This window comes from Furipterus horrens, unplaced genomic scaffold (genome assembly GCF_987537825.1).
Source record: "Furipterus horrens unplaced genomic scaffold, mFurHor1.1.pri manual_scaffold_5, whole genome shotgun sequence".
Lineage (NCBI taxonomy): Eukaryota > Metazoa > Chordata > Mammalia > Chiroptera > Furipteridae > Furipterus > Furipterus horrens.
Window position 1 is genome coordinate 17,188,505 of NW_028327175.1, and position 24,329 is coordinate 17,212,833.

Below are 24,329 nucleotides of genomic sequence, written 5' to 3' on the forward strand. Positions count from 1 at the left end.
TTAAATGATAGATACAATAGGTAAGCCACCACATGCAGAGCGACAGTTCTCCTGACTCAGATAATATTCTAAACTTAGAGTAATGTAATAAAAATAATCTTAGTTAAAAGTTATACATTTTGGTAGACTTATTTGAAAAACAGGTGGTCTAGTTTCTTTGTTTTCTTCAGAGCCATGGGGAAAAACTCAGACATGTACCAACAGTTTTATACGTTTTACTGTGGACGAGTGATTTTATAAAATTCTCACAACAAAATTGAAATGCATATTAATTTTTTTTTCTTTTTTTCAGAGCCGGGTGAGACTTTATTTGGGGGAAAAAGGAAAACACTTGATTTGGCTTCTAGTCAGGGACATGGGGAAAAGGCGGTAAACTCCCCCACCCCACGGACGAGCTGAGGACTGGGTGGGGCTGAGCTTCAGGTAGGCCTCCTGTGCCCTCCACTCCCCTGCGCAGCTCGGAGGACAGGAGGGACCACAGCAGCCATTCACTTGGGCAGGACATCAGATGACTCAGACACCAGCTTCCCATCGCGGGTCTCAATCTTCTTCACAACCACCGCCTTGGAGGAACTGGTGCTGGTGTGGCTGAAGAAGCCAGAGCTCCTGCCAGAGCCCAAGCTGGCCTGGAAGCCCATGCCGTAGTTGAGGTTGCTGTAAACTGGGCTCAGCGCACCTGAGTAGCCGCTGGTGGTCTCGGTATGGATACTCATGTTCTGCATCTCAGACTCCAGCCGGTTCTCCTCGCCCTCCAGCAGCTAGCGGTAGGTGGCGACCTCCACGTCCAGGCCCAGCTTGATGTTCATGAGCTCCTGGTATTCACGCAGTTGCTGGGCCATATCCTGCTTTGCGGTTCTCAGAGCAGCTTCCAGCTCAGCCACCTTGGTCTGAGCATCCTTGACGGCCAGCTCACCACGCTGCTCGGCATCAGCGATGGAGGCCTCCAGGGCAGCCCTCTGGCCTTCGAGGCCATCAATCTCAGCCTGGATGAGGCTGATGCTCCGATTCATCTCAGAAATCTCTGTCTTGGTGCGACGAAGGTCATCCCCATGCTTCCCAGCCAATGTCTGCAGCTCTTCATACTTGATCTGGTACATGGTCTCAGCCTCAGCCCGGCTATGGTTGGCAGTCTCCTCGTACTGGGCCTTGAACTCGGCGATGATGCTGTCCAGGTCCAGGGAGATGCTGTTGTCCACAGACAGCACCACGGATGTGTCGGAGATCTGGGACTGCAGCTCACGAATCTCCTCTTCGTACAGCTGCCTGTAGAAGTTGATCTCAGCGGTCAGTCATTCCAGGCGGGACTTGAGCTCCACCTTGTTCATGTAAGCTACACCCACATCCTTCTTGATGAGGACAAATTCATTCTCCAGCTCTGTGAGCTTGTTCATCTCATCCTCATACTTATTCTTCAAGTCCTCCACCATCCCCTGCATGTTGCCAAACTCCATCTCCAGTCTCAGTTTCTCCTGGGACAGTGTTTCCAGCTGCCACCGAAGGTAGTTGATGTAGTTCTCGAACATATTGTCCATGTTACTGCAAGTCGTCTACTGCTGCGTCTGGTCTCCAGAATCGTATTCTGCCACTCCAGGCTCCGCGACTTATCGATGAAAGAAGCAAACTTGTTGTTGAGGGTCTTGATCTGCTCCTTCTCCTGGTCTGCGCATGGCCTGGATGTTGGAGTCCACCTCCAGCTTCAGGGGGCTGAGCAGGCTCTGGTTCACTTGGACGGCTTTGATGGACCCTATTTTCCCTGCTCCGCCAAAACTTCCAGCCAGATTCATCTTGGCACCCAAGCCAACCTGGTAGGCGCTGCCCACCCAGGAAAAGAGCGAGGAGCTGATGCTGGGCCCACTGGCGTATGAGCGTCTGCTGAAGGTCCGGGGGCCAGAGGTGGACACCTTGTAGGTCGTCTTCTGGGTCATCCTTGTGGACATGGTGGAGGCCAAACCAGACAGAGGTTCAAGAAGGAGCCAAAAAGCTCCTTCAAAATGCATATTAACATTCTGAATGCACAATATGACATACTGATTTCTAAATTACTATGCTATCTTTTCTTTTTCAGAGGCCTATACCCTGCCAGTTACAATGGGGAAATTATTTCCAGTGTATACATAGCAGAATTTGGTGGCTTGCTTCTTGTAACCTAGAAGGATAGGGTGATGAGGTTGGTTAATACTTTTGACACAAACACATAGAAATTCCAATTAAATCATTTCCTAAAAAAAAAAAAAACAAAAACAATTTTTGGAGAATAAAAAGACAAACATATGCATCAAATATACATTGAAAAAATTAAGAGATATTTGGGGTTGATGTCATGATAGAGAATATAAAATTAAGAACTTTATAGCTAAGTGTTGAAGTTCTGCTCCCAATGCAGGCACATGAGTCCAATAATATAGCTAAAGTCTCTTAAATGATTATCTATAAATTTTGAATTATCATTTCCAAGGGTACTTTCAACCTTAATTTGGAACTCTTCTTTATTGCTTATTTTAACATTTTACATGTAGCCTACACATGTAAACTACATGGGTAATAAAGCTGTGTATGCTGTTTACATAATAACCCTTTTATTGTAGTGGTGTTTCAAAGAGTACAGCACCAAATATTGTTTTAAATTGCTTTTAATAATGTCCTTATTTTAATAAAGTTGTGGTTAAAGGCAAATTTGACTCATTTCAAAGGTAAAGATTTAATTCAAGGCACAACTGAGTACTCCACCATATGTCTAAAGTCGTAGGCTATAGCCTCAAATATGATACAAACATGGCTTAATTGATAAAGTTCATAGCACTAATTAAAAGTATTATATATAAAAATTACACAACCTTAAAGTTACTTGCAATTATTATGCCTTTAATGCAGTTTTAACTTTTTAGCAATCAGTTAGCTACAATTACCTAATATAATGTCTCCTTTACATATTAATAGATGATTTTAAGAGGTAAGCACATTAGTAAAATTAGCTACACATAAGGAATTAATGGCTACTCCTACTGGAAGATCTAGTGGGGTGACACTGGTTAATCAAATTATATAGGTTTCAGATATACAATTCTATAATACATTGGCTGTATATTGTATTGTGTGTTTACCACCCCTAGTCAAGTTTCCTCCGTCACCATTTATCTCTCTTTTTCCTCCTTTACTTCCCTCCACCCCTCTTTCCCTCTAGCAATGCCATACTGTTGTCTATGTCTATGAGGTTTTTGTTTGTTTGTTTGTTCGTTTGCTTCATTCCTTCAGGTTTTTCACCTAGCTTCCAACCCCTATCCCCCCTCACAGCTATTAGCCTTTCAGTTTTGTTCATCAGTTTATTTTGTTCATTAGATTCCACATATGAGTTAAATCATATGGTACTTTTCTTTCTCTGACTGACTTATTTCACTCAGTATAGTACTCTCCAGGTCCATCCATGCTTTCACAAAAGGTGAAATTTTCTTCTTTTTTTGTCTGAGAAGTATTTAATTGCGTAAATGTACCACTGTTATTTTTTTTTATCTACTCATCTACAATAAATCAACAAAATACAAGTACTGGCCAGGATGTGGACAAAAGGAAACACTTGTGCATTGTTGGTGGGAATACAGATTGATGCAGCCACTGTGGAAAGCAGTATGAAGTTTCCTCAAAAAGTTAAGAATAGAACTGCCTTATCACCCATGATACCACTTCTGGGAATATATCTGAAGAAACCTGATACACTAATTTGAAAGAATATATGCACCTATATGTTCATTGCAGTATTATTTACATTAGCCAAGATATTACACAACCTAAGTGCCCATCAGTTGATCTTCTATTTTCAAAGTCAACAGCATGCATCTTTTATCATTAAACTGTCACTATTGTCACTACATCTCCCACTCACCACGTCTGAAAAGGTTCTCTGCCTTTAGTATCATCATGTGGTTAGATTCAGCCCATCCAGATGAGGATGACCCAAGATAATGACCCCAGTTTAAAATTCTTAATGTAAAAACATTTACAAAGTACATTTTGCCCTGTAAGGTAACATAGACACACAGCATTAGATATGTACATCTTCTATCTACTTGCCATGTTTTTTTCTTGAAATTCCTGAGAGTAGTACTCAGTTGTTCAGAAGAATATATTTCTAGTTATGTTTGCCAAACTTGGAATTCTAGTGGGAGAGGGTAAAATTAAATTTGAGTCCACTGTCCCAGCAAGCATGATAAAAACATAGAGTTAGTACTAACAGTTACTAGCAGGAACCATGAAAATAAAAATATTATGGTCATTCTGAAAGGCAGAAGAGCAGATGGGCTCTTCAGAACCCAGGGAGAGGACTGTAATACAGAGATCTTACTAAAAATACATGGCTCTGAAAAACGAAATCAACAGGAAGTTAAGTAACTAAAACAGAGGCAACCAAGTAGCTGGTAAATAAAACTCATATTTCATAATTAAAAGCATCTGGATCACCACATGAACCAGAATGCCCTAAATATCATGGCCCTGTACTGTTTCTGTACAAATGCAAAAACAAACAAACAAACAAGCCCTTTGAACAGAAGGTTAAGTGAGTCCCCTCAGGAATATTTTTTCATACATATTGATAGGAAATCTTAACCTGATCTGTCCTGAAAGGAAACTCGCACTCACTGTCTAACCAGGTAATTGACCCCATATTAACCACAGTTCTAGCCTGTGGCATTAGTCTGCTAGGAGAAATGAATTCTTATCAGGTGATAAATGGAATTATTACTGAAGACCTCCTCAGCCTAACTCAAGGTGCTCTAAATTAACTACGTGTACTTAATCATTCCCTGAGCACAACCGAATGACAAATTTTGTCATGTTATGATACCCCCAGAAAATCACAATATTTGCATGGTATTGAAAGATGAAAGAAAGAAGATTCTTATATAGCTATAGGTAATGAGGCTTGGAGGTCTGGCTTCCAAAGACCCTGCCACTCCCTGGGCTAAGGAGATTGATATCACTGGACACTATTACCCAGCCACAGAAAACCAGTGTGTTGTGGCACATGATCGAGGGGCATCTGCCTCCGGAAATAGCTGGAATTGACATATTGAGCACCAGCAGAATCTTCACACTGGCAACCTTAAGCCATGTAAACAACCTCATGGTGGGAATGTATAACATCTGATGTCACATCTATAATACTCATCCACATTTAGATACAGTGCCACCAGCAGAATTGATATTCACTTGCTATAGATGATACATAAATTTGTCAGCATCATTTTGACTTTTCAGTGCCTATGCTTAACCTGGTATTGACCATTTTTAGTATCACCCAGGACACAAAAAATATGTGGAAAATGCAACTGTTTTAATTCCTGGCACATCCCTTTTTAATTCTTTTTGACTAAATGAATAAGTATAATAAAAATTTTAAGTGACAGGGTTTGAGAATAACACTGCACGTGTTAACCTAATCAAGCCATGTCTTTCACTGGAAATGCAGTTTTGAGCACATTCTCTTTACTACAGCAAACTAATACAGCCCTTGGCAGTTGGAATAATACTAATAATCTGGTAAATGTATCTTTCTCTCTAGTAAGGGTCTGAAAATTGCAGCTGTGAGGCAATCTCAACTGTGTCTGTTTTTGTAACCAAATCATATTGGAACATTGTGATATCTATTTGTTTGCATATTGTTTATGGTTGCCTGAGTATTGCAATGGTAGAAATTAAAGCATTTGCAACACAGTCTTCATGGCTCACACTTACTCTCTGATCTTATATAGTAAGAGTGTGTCAATCCCTGGTTTATATCAACAAGTGAAAAAGTAGAGGAAGATTGTTTTCACCAAGCAGGAACTGAAGTGTTCTTTGAGTTTTCTATTTAGGAGATACTTACTTGTTTCTCTTCCCCAAGTAATACACAGAGATTCTTAACATCTCTTATTGTAAATAATATCACATTGGTTTCTTCTATTGATGACATAGTGCTGTTGTGACTAGAAAGAAAGAACTAGCTGGTGCTTTTAGAAGTTTTGTAGTTTACTTGTGTGGCAGAGGGTATCAGAATACAGAGTTCTGTCATTTCAGGGAAATCCCTTATTCACATCTAGAAAAAGAGGAACTTCTCCATTTGGTCCACAATACAAAACCCATCTTCACAAGGGGCTTAATTATATGTATTAAGTACTTTGAGATACTATATAAAGTTTGCAGCAATCTATTATTTTGATTATTTTACTAATAGGTTTAAAGGAACACATTGGATACTTTTGACTTGGAGAATACAAGAGTACATATTGTGGGAGAAATGAGAGTAAGCTGAGAATTAGGGAAGATGTTGTGGAGGATTTAGAAAAAAAATTAAAATAGTTAATATCAAGGAATTTTACACAGGAAATTTAGTCCATAAAATAACACAGTGGAAATCTGTTGTTAAAACCAAAAATCAAACAAACAAAAACCAACAACAAACAGATATTCTTTCATATTATGCTAGTTACTAACTAGAACATAAAATACCAATGCTTGCCTATTACTCTACTAATCCTGCCTGCATTTAGCAAGAGGTACTACAATAGTAACCTTAAACTGAAGTATGTCAGATGTGTATCTTCTGAAATAAGTAGAAAAATTGGTAAATAAACCATAAACTGGAAGTTTTATAAATGTGTGGACATATTTTAGTAGTCAAAACATAAGGAACAAATGGTAACTTGCAGGAAACTGTTGTACCAGATGACAGTCAATGACCAAACACTCATATCCACTTCCATCAACCAATCCCGATATCTTAATGCAGGCTGAGGATCCAAAATGGAATGTGAAGGTGGATGGTGGAAAAGTATAAATCCATAAACTAACTGAGTTTGGCCTCACTTGGTAAAATTCAGCTCTGACTATGAATAAAAATAATGAAATGTGATCCCGGTTTTGTAATGAAAAAATCATATTTATTAATTTTGGTTTATATTTCAATAAGTATAACATGATCATCAGAATTGGAATGTGAATAATTTATGTTGCAAAATATCTTTGATCTGACAATTTTAATATCTATGACATATACTATTGTCCATTGACCATAGGTGTCTACAAGATGAAATATTTCAAGTGTATATAATCTAAATAGTTGCCTAGAAGGGGAGAGCAACAAAACCTTTATTATTGTCTCTGCATTATTGTCTCATCACTTATATTTATTTATTAAGAACAATAGAATATTATATCATATTCATTAAATTGGGTTTCTGTAATTCCAGCGAAGCTCTGGAGTTTTGGTTTTAAGTATCTCGATGTTAAAAATTTCCAATGAACTGGGATAGAAAGTAATTAGAACCCCATTTATGAACTGCTAAAATTGAAAATAGGTTTCTATTTAGGCATCATAAAATCTTATTCATTTTATCCTTGTATCAAGTGTGCCTACATATTCTGAAACTTAAAAACTCAGCCTGTACTCACTTTATCTCCATTCACTTTGGTTCTTTTCTGAATTTTCTGATGACTAAATCAGTTTCCATTTGACAATTTAAAATTAAAAGAAAAATTGTATTAAGCCTAATTCTTGCCAGAGCTTTCCCCTAGGGTTTAGAAAATCAAAATCTTTACCCTTAAAAAAAAAGAAAGATCATAGAACCATGAAGCTGTTCTATAATGTGAATAAATGTTATTCACTAATACAATGTAGAGTTATGCCACCCTCAACACAGTAAAATATGGCATTATTTTTTCCTTTGTGTATGAGGTCTGTTCAGAAAAAAAAATCCGGCCATTGTTAATATAACAAAACTGTTTTCATGACATTCATGTAGCCTGTCGCCAAGGAGAATGGACTGGAATGTGCACATGTGAACAATGACAACTTCACTGTACTAGTCAGTGGGAGCAGTAGATGCTGTGGAGAAAGCATATTTTCTGTGTGGTCATTGCATTCAAAATAACTTAATGAGTAAAGCACGGAGTCTGTATCAAATTTTGGCAGAAACTATTTAGAATATTCTGAAGGATGCAGCTACGGGCAACTGGTGATTGACAGTTTCATCACAACAACAGGCCCACTTATGCATCATGTCTCGTGAAAAGATTTTTGGTAAAACTTCAAATCACCTAGTTGACCTAGCTCTCTTACAGGCCAAATTTGGCACCCTCCAACTTCTGGCTTTTCCCCAAAACTCAAATCACCTTTGAACAGGAAAAGATTTCAGATAGCCTATTAGATTCAGAAAGATACAATGAAGCAGCTGATGGCAATTGGGAGAACTGTGCAAGGTCCCAAGGTGCCTAATTTGAAGGGGACTAAGGTGTCATTGTCCTATGTACAATGTTTCTTGTATTTTCAATATATGTCTTTATTTTTCAGATTCATGGCTGGATACATTCTGGACAGACTTCATAAAGAAATAAATGGCTCCAACCAAACATTGGTTTGCACTAAAGCTAGATGGCTGGTCATTCCCTAGGAAACTATAGCATAGCTAAGCATTGTTTCCCGAAACCAGATCTCACTCTTTTTTTCTTTCTTTTGGTCTTCATCATATTATCCTCTACACATCTACTTCAGCATCTATCTATTCATCTTCCTTTCAGATGTTATTACATCAGTAGGATTGTCAGATTATGTTATATAACACATAATATAAATAGTTTATTATTAACAAAGATTTTTTTTAACAAAGGCTTAATCATTCACTCAAAACTGCTTCTCTACACCTAAGTGTTAATCTTGCTTACTAAGACTTCTGCCAGTCCTTTTTTCAGCCAATAAGATTCTCATTAAGTCTTTAAGACATATTCCAGGTTATGCTTGTAGTGAATGTTGATGTCATGTGTTGATTTCAACACATGGACAATTCGTAATTAAGCCATCTCCATAAACTCATCTTGTAATAGCTGCAAAATTTTTAAGGCACAGATATGAATTGTGGTTATGTTACTTCTAATTTCTCTCTCCATACATACCATACACACAAACACACACACACACACACACACACGTGTGCACGCACACACACAGATGCACAATCAAAATATGAGAACTTTCAAGGGAAATGATGATCCTTAACCTAGTAGGTAGATTATATTTATTGAGTATATTTTTTCTTAATTTATAAAATTTAACTTCAACCCTCTTACAAAAAAGAAAGTACCTGCAAAAGCTTATTGTTGCTATTTATAACTGTCACACTTCAGGTGGTAATCCCATGTTAATACTGCTTCTCTGGAGAAGATTCAATTCAAGCACACAGTCAGGTATGTGCTGGCCAGATTCTTATTTAGATTTCTTTCTGTCAATCTTTTTTCCCATGATGGCCTAAAGCAATTACACTTTATATCACACTTTCATTTTGGTGAGCTATTTCCTTCTCTGATTTGAGTTCTAAATCTGGTTCCTTTGCCTTTCCTTCACACTTGCATACATTGCTAAGACCAATATCTGAGGGAGGTTTTCCATCATCATTTAAGATGATTCACTGAAGGCAACTTGAATAGACCAATATGTAAGCTATGTAATGGTTACTAAGCATCTGTTAGTTTAACTAGACATTTTATATTACAGATGAGTTGTCTACATTTAAAGAACAAGTCTTCTTATGCTAGTCAGAGAAAAATATGGAAAGCTCACTAATTTATTTTCCAAAGCCAGCCAATCATACAAAACCAAAAATAGTACAATATGCTTTGTACATTCATAAACACACAAACCTCAGCCCAATAGTTAATGAGACTTATAGGAGCAACCTCTACATATCACAGCACATGGATTCCAAATATATTTTTAATAAATAATAAGGATTATTCCAGAAATCCAAATATAATTCAACACTAGGAAATAAATCAACATACTTCATTATAGTACATCAATTACTTAAGGAGGAAAACTAAGTGATTAGATAAATATGTGATTGAAAACATCTGAAAATTTTAGCAATCATTCCACATAAGAATCCTTAACAGAATAAAACTATATAACTATATCTTTTAAATTTATAATTTGATACTGAACTGGAGATCAAGTGGAGAATTTTATAAAGAACATGTTTGAGACAACTGGCCTGAGAAAAGATTACTCATCTCTGAGATCTGGTGATGTCCCTTCTCGGTTGATTTTGACTAAATTATTGGAACTAAAGCTGTGAAATGTAAGTTAGTTCAATAAAATCAAATTTAAAAACTAAAATCAATATATTATTTATGCATAATTATGTAATTGATAACTTGGAGACCAGTGTTTATTTCTCTTAGCTTAGCTAACCTTCTACGGCAAAGTTTAAAACATGTAGCAGCTTAAAACAACACATCTCTGTCTCCCAGTTCTCATGGTTCAGGAGTGAGTCTGGCACAGTTTAGCTGTCTTCTCAGGGTCTCATTACGCTGCAGCCAAGGGGTCTGCTTACTCTCTGTAAGCTTACATAGGAAACACAGTGCCTCCAGGTTCACTAAGGTTTTTGGCAGCGTTCATTCCCATGCAGCTCTATGGCAGAGGGCCCTGGCTCCTGAGTGGTCATAGGCTGGAGGCAGCTCAGCTCCAAGAGCCTGACATAGTTCATCGCCAAATGGCGGCCTCTGAAGCCCCCTTGGAATATGGCAGTTTATGTTTTCAAAGCCAGCAAGTGAAGCAATCTTTATTCAGGAGGACCAATCTCACATTTAAAGGCTTTATACTTCCTCCAGGATAATGTGCTGTGTCTTAATAAGAATCTTGTTTACTGGCTAAATTTTGTTTGTCATTTCCAGTTAGCATGATGGCATCATTGTAGTGGAAAGTAGGCATATTTTGCATAAAGGCAAGAATACAAGATGTGTGTGTGTGTGTGTGTGTGTGTGTGTGTGTGTGTGTGTGTTTGTGTGTGTGTGTGTTGAGGGAAAACAAGAAAATTAAGATATATCTATGGTATAATGATAAATAAATTCTGCTGTCCTTGGGTGGGGGAGAGAAATTGGGAGAAAAGGGGACAACTGTAATTGAAAAACCAAAAATAAAAAAATAAAAATAAAAACATTTAAATGCAAAAAAAAAAAAATGCTGCTGTCCTTTGTACATAGAAGTGAACTATTTTTAGTCAACACAATTGACAGAGATTAAAAAGAACATATTTTGTCTACTAAAGATACTACTTCTAACATAGAATATCCAGTTGAATTTATCACCTGGTTAAGATTATAATACTCTGCTCATATATTCCATAGTCTGTCTTGCATGTGTAGGAGCCCCAAACGTGAATGGAATAGGATGTGATAGTATGATTTATGTCTTTGTTTTGGTTGAAGTATAAGGATTTGTCAACTAGATGCCTCTCTTACCCTAATGATTTATCAAGTCTGGGGACCCATGTGAAGTTTCTCCCATTTGTTAAGTATCTGTGCCAATTATTAATTTAAAGACTAAAAAGTAACCCAGATGAGTCCATGGACCCACTGGACCCGTGTAAGATAAACTTGACTCAAACACCACTGCACATCTATAAACTATTTGTACCCATTTTAACTGCAGTGGTCTGGTGGAACTTTGGTCACCTGGAATTATTGTTAGTTCATATTCGATATATAATAGTACTTGAAAACCTGAGTATTCCTTTCTTACAGTTTACAGTTACCCTGGTGCGAGGCTGAAGATCACCCTGAGGAAGATCATGAGATCTTTTTTTATATATACATTTATTATATTCCTACCTCAAGGAACCAGTGCTAGTCTTCAAACAACAGGCTCTGGATCTCTGACCAAAGATGTATAGTCATTCAAATGCCCTACTAGATGTGGTCCACTTACTACTGTCTCAACAATGTGATGGACTACCGCTTCCCTGGCCAACACTCCTCCAGCCACACTCTGTCCATCCACGCAGCTTACCGAATGAGCCAGGGCAAGCTCCTATCCGAAGGCACCGGCACTACTTCTTCTCCCCTGATTTTTCCTTTCTCCAAAGAGAGCCACATGCCTATCTCACCCAATTCTTTCAAATTATAACTCAAATATTATCTTATATTAAAACTGACACTAATTTCTCTATATGAAACTGAAGACTTATCCCTGCAAAAACCATCCCCGATCCTCATTACCTCAGTTATTGATTTCCATAGCAAGTATCATCTTCTCATGTTATTTCCTGTTAATGTTTAATTTAATTTTCTGTATTGCTTCCTACCATTATACAAACTCCAGGAAAGAAAATGTCTTCTTTTTCTATTTCTTTATTTATTTACATTACATTTTTCCACTACCATTTATTCTCCCTATATTCTCTTCCTCCTCCTCCTACACCCTTCCCACCCTTCCCCCTCAATCACCACACTGTTGTAGATGTCCATACGTTCTTTCTCTTTTTTTTTTTTTTTGGTTTATTGCTTGATGCCTCCACCCTCAGAGCTGTCATCCTACTCTCTCACTGAGCCTGTCTCTATTTTGCTTGGTAGTTCAGTTTGTTCATTAGATTCCACATAGGAGTGAAATCATATGGCATTTTTCTTTCCCTGTCTGGTTTATTTCATTTAGCATAATGTTCTCCAGATCTATTCATGCTGTCATAAAGGGTAAATGTTTCTTATTTTTTACAGCTGAGTAGTATTCCATCATGTAAATGTCTCATAGTTGTTTTATCCTCTCACCTACTGATGGGTCCTTGGGCTGCTTCCATCTCTTGGTGATTACAAATAACAGAGGAGTACATATTTTTCCAGGATTCTTCAGATAAATTCCCAGAAGTACAATTGTTGGGTCACCAGGCAGCTCCAGTTTTAATTTTTTGAAGTAACTCTGCACTTCTTTATATAGTAGCTGCACTAATCTGTATCCCCATTAACAGTGCCTGAGGGTTCCCCTATCTCCACATCCTCACCATCATTTGTCATTTCTTTTGTCTGTATCTGTACCCCAAGTATGTTGATATAATGGGATACAATACTATACCACGAGCATGCTGAAAAGAACTTAGAACAAATATGTGCTCAAAATATAATTATTGAAGTAAATAATGAAATTTTTTACTTTTATTATGGTTTATTTTGTCTTTTAATACTTTTATGCTTTTAAATTAGGGCTGTTACCTCATTTATCATGGCTATAACCATGTTCTTCCTTCATTTTAATCAGCCACTGTTTTATCTTATTAGCTTTTGAAGGTATCTAAAGTACAATATATAATTTATAGCATTCCTATTATAAAGATACTTTTGTTTGTGTCCTGGAAACAAATATTTTTATGGATATGCAATATGGGATGATATTTGGTATCTCAAGTAGATAAAGGAAGTTCTTGGATAGCATGATTGTAAAGAAAAAAATCAAGTTGTGATCCTAGATATTTATCAAAGCTGTCTCTATTTTTCACTGTAAGAAACCCTATGTTTAAAAATGAGAAATCTTGTGCTTTCAATGTATACAGTGTTTATATATACCATTTTATTTTATTTGGAGGCTCTTTATTCTATGAAAATACACTTTATTTCTAGATTTCTTCTTAGTAGATTAATATGTTTATGATGAAGTGCTATACAAAATTATTTTTCCAGCTCCATAGTCATGAGAGTAATCTTTGGCTCTAAGTCATGCAATAGTACCCAGGGAATATTAATCCTGACTTGGTGATAAGATGTTAAAATTTTATTTTACAAAAATAAGATTAAAGTATTTGTAATTGAATAAATAAATATAGAATAAAAGGAGCTCATGTATAAAAGAACAGAGGTACTTATCAAATCATCAGTCATTGAATTTGAAAATAATTTAGATTTCTTAGCCAGAAACCTAGGCAAAACCCAGAAGAGAATCCATCATCTTTATTTCCATCTGTAACTTTCTACTGCCTTATTTTTTCTAGCTCTTCTCTGTATTTCCCCCAAAATGTGGGTAGAGAATAAAGATACTGTAAACAAGCAATATCAGACACTATATGTTTCAGAAAACAAAATGCAGAAATCTGGACTTATTTAGACACTGGGATATGTGCTCCCTTGAGAGTGTATTTGTGTGGGGGACAAGCAGTGACAGAAAGGGAAGGACCAAAAAATGGAAGATTGCAGGAAATGTGAAAATCAGAGAAAGTAGAGGAGGATGATAACTCTTTACTTCAGAACAATCTCTTAAAGTTTAGAATGCATTCAGAGAAATGTTGAAGGCCTATTCACTGAGGTTCTGTGGTGCAAGGAACTTAGGTATCTACCTAAAAGCACAACAGACATAAAATTTTTCTTACCCCTAGTATCTACCTGTATTCACTGTACTACTTTTAAAATTCATTCATTCATTCATTTGTTCTTCCATTCATTCACTGACTTATTTAATGTCTAGTAAATTCTAGTATAGTTTGGGTATAGATATGAGTGATGAAAAGTGTTTGGTTGTTCTGTCAGATGTCTTTGGCAATCTGACAGTCATCTTTAATATCCATTATATGAACCAATACAGGGTAGGACAAAAGAATGTTTACAGCTGTTCATATGAAAAATAATGCAATAATTTAGAAATGATAATACAAGAATAAACTGTTTTGTGTACTCTCAACTGTGAACCTACTTTTGCCAAACCCCAATCCTCTATATGGTGAGAAGTAGCTACATACATAAACTGGAGAAACATAATGGTAAATCTTCTCATTATTCTATTTCCACAGGAGATATATCTATATCTATATCTATATCTATATCTATATCTATGTCTATATCTATCTATCTTACCTGTAGAGTGAAATGGAAAGAAGGGATTTGAAAACATGAATTACAAAAATGTATAAGCAACCAACTTAGCCAATTTTTCTTGTGAAACAACAAAATAAAGGCTTATTTCTTGTAAAATATGCATGAGCACTTGCTATGCATTATGCTTTTGTTTATTCACTTCGCTTGTGTGAAATGACCTTCCTTAATTTTGACACTTAAGAAAATCCTACTGAACTTTAAAAAGTTCATTTCAAGTGCAACTTTTCCTCTGGAACAACTGAATTTGTGACCTCTTTGAAGGTTAAACTCAGTTGTTATAATTGTGTTCTCGATGAATAACATAGCAAACACTTAATATATATTTGATTCATGATTCAATAGAGATTCTTGAATTTCTGTCTTAATTAATTTTTCTGGTCCATCTACTTCTATAGAAATATTCTGAAGTACTGAGAAAACCTTCAGTCTCTTTTAGCAAATATATATTAAGTGCAGACTAGTCTTTTTCTCCTATCTCCATCTTTTAGATGAAAAAATGCTAACTTAATTTTCTTATGTCTTTAAAATTCTTTGTTAGTGCAAACACTGTGAATATTGCATGTATACACATGTGCATGCACAAAAAGTAAGAGCTTCCTATTATGAAATATCTATTTTTTCCTCATTAAGCTCACATTAAAATCTGACAGTTCTAATACAGCAGGAGGTCTGACTCTAATGTTATACTTTCTTCACAATATAGTGTTACCTCTTTGTCTACAGGTCATTCATTTCCTTCTGTAGAAACTTATCCATAAGTTTTTCAGGATGAGAACATAAATATCTATGTAATTAAGTCATAAATAAACTTTTATTCTTTCATTTCCCTCCCACTCAAGAAAAATCTGTTTGCTTCTATATTTTCAAATGCAAGGCATTACAGAGAACATAACTGTTGTTCTATATAATTTCTATAAGGTTAAAAATGATAAAAAATAATACTGAGAAATTATTTACTTAGGCAAATAATTATGATAAAAATACTCAGAAATATAATGTACATATTTTATTATTCATTTATTTAGTTTGCACCTCAACCCAGTAGCATTATTCCAGAAGTGAAATGCTAGCTCAATATTTAAAAATCTTATAATGTAACCCACCGTATAACAATCTAAAAAAGGGTAACCCATCTCTCGCTGTATGCCTTTGTCTATGTTGATTTCTATGCTTGAAGCATCATCACTCTTCTTGGCTCATTATCAACAACTCAATTCAGAAATCATCCTTTTACTACTGCTTCTTCCTCCCCAACACCACTCTCTAACTCTTTGCAATGATTGTTAAAATCCCAGATAGATCTCTGTCATTTTACATTTCTAATTTAATTTAAAATGTCGTTTTTATTAAATTTGTCAGGGTAACTTTGGTTAATAAAGTTATATAAGTTTCAGGTATACAATTGTATAACACATCATCTGTACATTGTATTGTGTGTTCACCACACCGAGTCAAGTCTCCTTTCATCACCAGTTATGCCCCCTTTACTGTCTTCCATCTCCTACCACCCCCTTCCCCTTTGGTGATTACCATACTGTTTTTTGTGTTTATGAAGTTTTTTTAATTGCCTAATCGCTTCTCCTCTATCACTAATACATATTTTAAAAATAATCTAAATAAATTAATGCTTAAGGCAGGTCTAGTATGCTCTTCCACATATCTGTTTTTAAACCAACAATAACTTAATCACGCCTACAGGTGCATGCTGTATGAAACAGCACTACTTTAAGACCAAATGAATGTCAAGATTTTAGTTCACACCTTCAAAAATAACCTGGACCCAAAAGGATGCAGTCTGTCACTCATTACCTGTGTGAACATGAAAAAGTTAGTTGGCTTCTCTAAACACTAGTTTCCTCAGTTCTAAAATAATACTAATAATGCCTAGCCTGCTTGTATACAGTTATCTTAAATTAGTTATCTAAAGTGTTTTGAAAGGAGAAGATATTTAAACATTTTTACAAACATTAAAATATTATATGCCATACTCTGTTAAATTAAAATAGGCAAATGTTAATGTTTTCTATTTCTTTGTGTAGCAGATATCTTTACTCAGAATCAGAAGGAATAAGATAGTATTGAATGAATGTCTGAAATGAGATAACTCTTACAGGAAAATACTTGACTATGTCATACTTTGTCAAAGTCTTTGCTTCGTTCTGATAAATGTTACTTCCTATAAGAAATGGAATTTTTGAAATGATTTCTAGGAGACCAAATGCTTTTAAAAACACATTCTCTACCTTTGTCTCCATGACAGAGAATGACTGAGAAATTTTAAAGTATGTATTTTCGTCTGGGTTTCAAAAGGTTATCTTTCAGGTTGATTTTAGGCTCTGTAAAATGCTGATAACAACCTGTCAGAGTGGATGTGTTTACATCAATTTTCCATTGGATAAGCCACATACATATTGGGTGAAGTGAGTGTCCGTTGAGCACCTTAGTGCAGTTTTTGAACAAATGGCTGTTATTTGGGGGAGAAATTGAGTTTTCAGACTTCCACTACCAATACTCTGGAAATGTCACTACTTTTTAAAGTTATTGTTTTGATTAGGTAATATCATAAAGACCATTAGGAAATTTTGGAGTAAAAAAGTTATATTTAGATTCCTGCATATCCTAGATATGTAGATTTTGAAGTGGAAGAACAAATGTCCTATAAACATGAAGAAATATTAAAGATGATATTAGCTTTTAAAATAAATGAAAACCCTTGAATTAAAAATGTTCCATAATATTAGATAATAACCTTTCAGCTATGATAAATCGATTCTTATATATTTGCCTTATATAATTACACTTTTACTGTTGATTTTCCCCAAAAATTAAGAGTAAAAAAGGAATAGTTATCTACGCTTATATAGAAATACACCAACAAGTATAAAGCTTGATTACAAGGTACAGATACTAGTAGTTAACAATCGAAAAAATTGAGGGGCAATAGGGATAAAAACGCCGCTATTGAGACCCGTCATTTGGAACACATGAGAACAAGCTTGTAAGAGCACACAAGAGAGACAGCTTTTGCTCAAAAAGAGCTAAAGCTCTCAGTCTGATCCTCTAGCAAGCACTTTGTATGGTGTAGGAGTACATAATGTTTTCGAATCATTAAAGCAATGGAAATGTAAAAGTGTCCTTTTGGAATTCTAGGAAAGTATTATTTCTGTGCTGTAAAGTTACCTTATTCATTACCACTCAATGCCTATATATAGGTGTCTCACACAAAATCCTTCTGGGGTTGTTAAACTGAAAACCGTTTTGGTAATGTCATGTGAGTCCATTAAGACCAGAGATATTGGCATGATTTTATTTTATTTTTATTTATTTCTATATATCTTGTCAGTAATATTCTTTATTTTATGAACAACTTCAAACTGTAGTTCTGAGATGTGATTTTTTTAAATTTATAATTCTCTAATACAGCTATAAAACATTGAGCTTATTCAGTTTTAAAATAAATTCAGCACTCTTTCTGTGCACTTTAACATAACATTTTAACTGAAAAAATGTTTCTCTAGGTTATCATATAATTGATTTTGATTTCTACTGATACCCCGAAGCTTTTATTAATTTTAGCTAAGTAAGCTAGTCAAGTATATCTTCCTTTGAATTCTTCTATGCTGTTAATGTAAAATACTAAACTTAGTTTTCAGTGCATTTTTGTTAAAAATCAGGAAGAGTATTTCAAAAAGTTAAGTGAAGAAGCCATAGAAAAGATAAATGAATGACAAAATGTTCCGTAGTGAAGATTACTATTTCTGCTGTTTTAATTAATATATTTCTGTGAACATTCTACATTTATTTAGTGCTACATATTGAAAATATGTTTTCAAATATTTAGGATTATCTTCATAATTACAATATCACCATCGTGTCCACATTTTTATTTATAATTATAGTTTGAAAGTTTATCTTGTAAACTATCATTTTAATCTAATCCAAGAAAACTTTTAAAGAATTTAATTTATACCTTCCATTAGTGACTTTCTGGTATCTTGTGAAATGGTGGTATAAAAGTAAAGAAACAACCTTCAACCTTCAAGAGGTCCAAACACTGTTCATTACAAATGCATGCTTAAAAAAAATAACCTTTGAAGGTTAAGTGGAAAAAAAAAATTAGACAATAAGAAAAACCATTCTTAAGAACTAACAAGCCCAACAGCTTTCTTGAGGCAAAATAAACACAGAAAATAAAACAAAAGCATGTCTACTTTAGGTATACCACATTGGACAACAAACTGCGATTTATTGAACACCTAGTACATCAGAAATAGTTCTGGATACCTAGGTCATTTGTTCATGTTTTCCTGAGTGTTTATATTAGACACGTAGGGTGCTAACATGAAACTGAACAAAACACAGAACTTTCAACTTGACATTAATGAAAATAAAACTGTACTGCAGATAAGCAATCTATTGTGATAAATTTCATTATAAAATATCCAAGATGCTATATGAGCATGTAATTGAGCATGAAACCGTTCGTAAGGAATTAGATGAAATCTGAAGGGTAAATATAGGACAAAGTAGAGTGCAGGACTGTCAGAATTGACACTAGAAAAGTTTCCAGACAGAGGAAACCACACATAAGAGGTGAGAAGTCCTATGAAGAATTTGAGATTTTACCCCATCTGCAAGCTAACAGGTTATCCTAACATACTAACGTGGATGCTAAAAAAGAACCTGAAAAAAAAAAGGGTCATGCAAACAGCACAAACTCTTTGTTCACGCTCTTTCACTTTCCTTCCTGTGTCCGTGGGTGAGGGGACGATGGTCTCGAGTGGGCTTCAGAGATGCTGCACCTGCAATGGGTTTACAAGAGAGCCGAGGAACCCCGACTTAGGAAACCAGTTTTTTATAAAGGGCTACATCATGTGCCCAGCCTTTTCCTCAGAGAGTGACATTATCCTTATTATACTGGACAGCAAACAGCACTGCCCTCAGCTCTGGAGGCAGATCCTATAGCTTCTGGGGCTGTTCACTACACAAACAATCTTGAGACATTCATCTTACATAGAAGGTGTTGAGTGTCTCTGTTTACAAAAAGTGTGAAAGCAGGGATCCCATGCTTCGGTATAAATTATGTAATATCTTTTTCCAGGAAATTTGAAATAATTTATCCATGAATATATCTGAATGTATCCCTTTGGGTTATTGCCTGGAAAATTGTACTTTTTTTGATTGTACCAAATTCTTCCACTGTTAAGATCTGTTGAGGTTTTGAGTCCCTCCTGAAATAAATTTTTATATTTTACATTTTCCCAGGAAATCATCTTTTCACTTTCATAAGATTTTGTAAAGTGTTTTTAGTGTACTTTTAATTTCCTCTTTCAGGGAGTATTATTCCCATTTCATTTCTAATTTTGAGTGTTTATATCTATTCTTCCTTTTTCCTCTTAGGCTTTGAATATTTTATTTTCTTATAAAGAGTTTTTGAAGTTTTAAAACAATTCTGCTCCCCATTATTTTAATTTTTAAGCAATATTTTCTGATTTTATTTTTATTAACTTAGCATTTTTCTTACTTTTTAAATTGTGTTTTTTAGATGCGTGAATACTTTATTTAACCAATGTGATGTTTTTGTTTTTCTTTTGTCCCAATTAAAATGTGAGTTTTATCTTGCAACTTCTATTTGAGTTAAAACCTCTTCAGTTACCATTTACCTCTCCTGTAGCCATATTATTTTTCTCTCTGTTACAAGCAGTCTTCATGGAAAGAGTGGTCTACACTTAGTCTCCCCTTCAACCTGCCTTTTGGTTTCCAAATAGTTTCCTTCTAATTTCACTTTTGTCTATATTAGTCCCCTATGTTCAGTGAAAATCCTTCCTATATATACTCGCTATCATTTCTTTTTCAGGTCATCTTTCCTACCCAGGTTCTGCATACTGGATGTTATTAAGATTCAGCTCTAGGTTTCTCATTTTCTCAACAAGCACTTAATTCTAGGCAATGCCATAACATATTGGAGATTATATTATATTATGTATATAATCTCCAAGATGCTTATTTCTAGCTGAGAATTCTGAATGTTTAATACATACAATCAACCATTGATTTAACATTTACACCTTATGTCCCAAGAAAATGCAGACTCAACTTAACTAAAATAAAGTTATTATTTCTATTCTTTTTAATAATTCCAAATTTATTCTCTCTTCTGTGTTTTATATCTAAAAACAAACAAACAAACAAACAAAAATAAATAAAACAAATGACCTGACTGGTGTGGCTCAATCGGTTGGGCATTGTCTTACAAAGGGAAAGTTTGCCTGTTCAATTTCCCTTCAGGGCACATGCCCTGCTTGTAGGCTTGGTAAGCAAGCATCAGTCACCTCTCATGTACTGATATTTGTCTGTGTCTCTCCCTCTCTCCCTCCCCTTCTCTCTAAAAACAAATAAAATATTCAAAGAAACCTGTAACAACCCAATATGCATCACATTTCCAAGTTACAAACTTAGGATTTATTTATTTTTATTTACTTCAACTAACATTTCTCACTTATCACGATATTCTGTCAATTTTATTTCTTGATGTCATTTGTTGTCAGTTTTCACCAAGATTTCTACATTCAAACCATAATCTACTAACTAGAATTATAACAATCACTTCCTTACCTTCCTATTTCCATTCAAACATTGGTCTATCTTTCATTTCTAATATTTTAGTAGAATGACCTTTTACACATGTAAATCCAATTGATGATGAGTTCCTAAATGGGTGTAAATATTTTATAAGGAAAGAAATTATAAAATTTTCACCATGTGTTTTTTGGTTAGAACAGTAACTAATAAGGAGACTGAGGCAAATAATTTACTTTCAGTTGAATTTCTGCATATTTATTTTTATGTCAGGTACTGTTCAAGTCACTGGTTAAACATGCAAAAAAAAAAAAAAGATAAAATTGCACCAGTTTTCAAGAAAGTCTGTGTTCAGCAGGCCGTTAACACTGAATTGTAGACATTACATGCCACTAAAGAAAGACTGGCTAACCTCAAATATCTTCATTGGATAGTGTCATCTGCTTTTAGCCTCTGGATTCAAAGGTCTGTTTAATTATTCTAGACAACTCTAAACAGGTTCAGCCCATTTATGATTTGTACTGAGCCAAATGAATCTTTCAATTGGGTGTTCTAGAGCTAACAAAGTGGGTAATTACACAGATCAACAAAATGTATAGGAAATGATGTCTACGTTTTTGGCTCGATCTCTTCTATCCTGGCTTCCAGGGTGCAGGTACACTGTTGATATACCTATTTTTAATGGGTCTCTAGTTATAGGTCTACACATGTGGCTAATGTAGCCAAATCCCTACTACAGTGGTTCTCAACTTTAGTGGGCGTCAGATCACTCGGTGGGTTTGCTAACACATAGATTTCTGGTCTCCACCATAGTATTTCTGCTTCAGTAGGTTGGAGGAAGTGAGCAATAATTGGAATTTCTAAAAAGGTCCCCAATGATACAGGAGAGCCAGACTTTGAGAACTACTTATTTCAGACACATAAAGAAAAACGTTAGACCTGCAGAAGTTATTATAGTTTCCCAATCTTAAGTTTAGGCACAAAAAGCCAGCTGATATTCACTGGGGAGTTGTTAGTTTTATCATTGTTGGAATCCCTCACCTAGTATTCTAAACCTAAACCTCCAATTCCCTAATGGTATTGGAAATATCTACATATGGAGGGTGTATAATTCCACAGAACTCCAGAGAAAAATCATAAAGCATTCCTTTTTGATTCCCTGAAATGCATTAGGGGAATCTATTGTTCAGCTTAGCACCACCAGACTCATTCTTTCTAAAACACATAACATACACACAGTCACAAAAGTAATGTAATGCTGAAAATAAACACAGAATAGATAGATAATATTTAAAGTTTTTGTGCTCAAGCTAATAATTCAAAGTCAGATAATAAAATAAAATTAATTCAAATGCACACACAGAGAAATATAGAATCATATAACTAGAAAGGCAAATAAAAACAATAAATTGTAAGATGTTATATTTAAGCCACAAATGATAAATATTGAGAGATAAACTGCTCAAAACATAATGATGATCAGACAGTTGAAAAGGCTTATTATTTTCACATAGCTTAAAAATACTTCTTTTATATGAGAAACTAAAAAAATAATGAGAAAAATATGTAAATACTAATAAATATTTGGTACAATTATAACAGTAATAAGTAGATAGAAAATATTAGCAGAAAAAGATGAACATTTCAGATAAATAATTGCAGTTTATAATCCAGGTAGATGTGTCTTTCCAACGTGTTGCCCCTAATAACATGTCTTTAAAATATATGAATGTTTAAAGATGAAATTACAAGGAAACTAGACAAATCCATAATCATAATAAAGTTTTAACACACCTTCCTTAGAAACTAAGGAAACAAGCAGACAGAAAGAATACAGAAGATCTGGCCAACATGCAACAAGTGGAGATACATGCTATTAAAATGATCAACTGAGTATAATCATTCAAATGGAACAATTACTAAATTGTCTTTTTGTAGGACACAAAGCAAATTATAATATTTTTAAAGGAATTGTGATGTCTTACCACAATAAGAAGTATTAGAAATTAAAACAATGAGAAGAAAGATAAAAGCATATTCTCATATTAAACATTTTCTTTAAATAACAGATGGTTCAAAGAAGACATAACAAAAATTAGAAAAAAATTATTACACAAAAATAGTAAATTTTTATCATGAAATAAAAAAGAGCACAGTATTGTAAATTTAAAAAATATATAAATTCTTTTAAAAAATTAAAATTTAAAGGAAGGAACTAAAGTAGGCACCAAAGATCAGTGTCATAAATTAAGAAATAATAGCTCTACAAAGCCTTGACATTGAAAATAAAATGAGACTTCTGTTTGATGACTATTGGAAAGTATATTACAATACTTGGTTGCCATGGAACATTATTTATATAAATAGGAATAATCAAAACAAATACAAAAATGAGAACATAAATTGTTCTATATCTATTAAGTAAATTGAGTTTATATGGGAAATGTTCTCTCTCTCTCAGACACACACACACACACACACACACACACACACAAACTGACAGCTCAGTGGTTTCACCAGTAAAAGTCTACTAAACATATAAAAAAAATATTTAACTTATAAAAACTCTTCCAGGTTAGAAAATAAGGGAATACTCATTATCTCTAATTATGTTTATCTCAACATGAATGTTACAGGCCAATTTAATTGTAAGCATTGAGAAAAAATATTAAAGAAAAGAAAGCATTAATAAAATGAATCATGTGAATCTTGAAAGATAATACAACACCATCTAGATTCATTCATTTCAGGAATTCGTACAGATGAATTAAAATTATGGGAACAGAATAAAGGAAGTAAGTAACATGATAATTACAAGAGACACACAAAAAGTAACTGACAAAAATCAAAACCTATTTATTATAAGTTTTGAACAACTAGAAATACAGGAGTACTCATTAAATTGGTAACTTATGTCAAACATTATTTTTAATGTTAAGATAATTTAATTTTTGAGACAGCACAAAGATGCCTACTGTGATTTCTGTTTAACACTGTACTGAAAATTTTAGCTGGCTCAATATAGGCAAGAAAAAAATGCTTTAAAAATTTGGAAGAAAGAATATAATTATTTTCATAGATGATAACATTTACTTAAG

General features: G+C 34.6%; 1 pseudogene; it reads right to left on the bottom strand.

Moving 5' to 3' along the window:
- Nucleotides 1-488: 488 nt before the first annotated feature.
- On the bottom strand, nucleotides 489-1,937 carry LOC150008250 (keratin, type II cytoskeletal 8 pseudogene; annotated as a pseudogene).
- Nucleotides 1,938-24,329: the final 22,392 nt, after the last annotated feature.